The following is a 984-nucleotide window of genomic DNA, read 5'->3' as shown; positions in this document are numbered from 1 at the left end:
CGTGTACGTGTACGTGTACGTGTGTGTGCGTGTGTGTGTGTGTATTATGGAAGGCGTGTTGAGCTTTGCGTTGTCACTCCGGTCCCCCCCTCTGCCAACGACAGGGTGAACCGTGGGGTTCATGTATTTCCGGATATCGTTCGGGTGATTCCGTTAATTTTTCGGGTATTTTCACAGTAAACATTGTGGGGAGTAAGCTAAAGACTGGAACTTTAAACCGAGGATCAAGAACAAAGATGGCCGAATATATAGTTGGACGTTGGCGAGTAAATATAAACAGAGAAACATATAAACACCGGAACAGACTAAAATCATTTTCTATTATTAGTGATTACACTTAAAATGAAATTATAATTAACATTAATCAGTGCGTCTATGCATAATTAATTAGCATACCTGTCGCGCTCTTGGATGCGTAGAAACCCAGAGGTTTACATCTGCCCTCTGCGCATGCGTACATGTCGTAGCAAGTGCAATCGGCATCGCTGGAACACGTTCGCCGGTCGATGGCAGCACAGTCGTTCCTCTGCAATCCCGACATGCAATCGTGAATTAGAAATCGAATTAAATTGATCGTAAAATGAAATATCGAATGAATCGTAATTTACCGATCTCTCTATAGGCCTATGTACTAAGAGTAGCAGAGTTAGTATATAGTAGCAGTAGTAAGCATAGTATAGTAGCAGTAGTAAGAGTTTAGTATATATATACATACGTGTGAAATATTTTACGTAGATATATCAGGTAAAACATGTGCGTGTAGCATAACTATGATATTAAATGCATTGATATATACAAAGAGTAGTATAATATAAAGTTTAGTGTATAGAATGTGTGAAATATTATCCGTAGATACACCACATAACACCTGTGTGTGCAGAATACCTATTGAGGTGAGATAACATAGCCTTCCGTCAGTTGTTCATCACCTATACCACCCTCGCATTTATATATATATATATATATATATATATATATATATAT

At 38.1% G+C, this 984-nt stretch overlaps 1 long non-coding RNA gene across 1 annotated transcript in view; it reads right to left on the bottom strand.

Moving 5' to 3' along the window:
• Window positions 1-984, bottom strand: part of LOC106817560 — a 15,611-nt gene that overhangs the window by 3,589 nt on the left and 11,038 nt on the right. Inside the window, exon 2 of the long non-coding RNA XR_001395075.1 lies at window positions 397-526. This is a non-coding gene — a long non-coding RNA (uncharacterized LOC106817560). The remainder of the gene's footprint in view (window positions 1-396; window positions 527-984) is intronic.

The sequence above is a fragment of the Priapulus caudatus genome, unplaced genomic scaffold, assembly GCF_000485595.1.
Source record: "Priapulus caudatus unplaced genomic scaffold, Priapulus_caudatus-5.0.1 Scaffold1769, whole genome shotgun sequence".
NCBI lineage: Eukaryota > Metazoa > Priapulida > Priapulimorpha > Priapulimorphida > Priapulidae > Priapulus > Priapulus caudatus.
The sequence above is the reverse complement of the archived record's forward strand: the minus strand, read 5'-3'. Positions and strand labels throughout refer to the sequence as shown.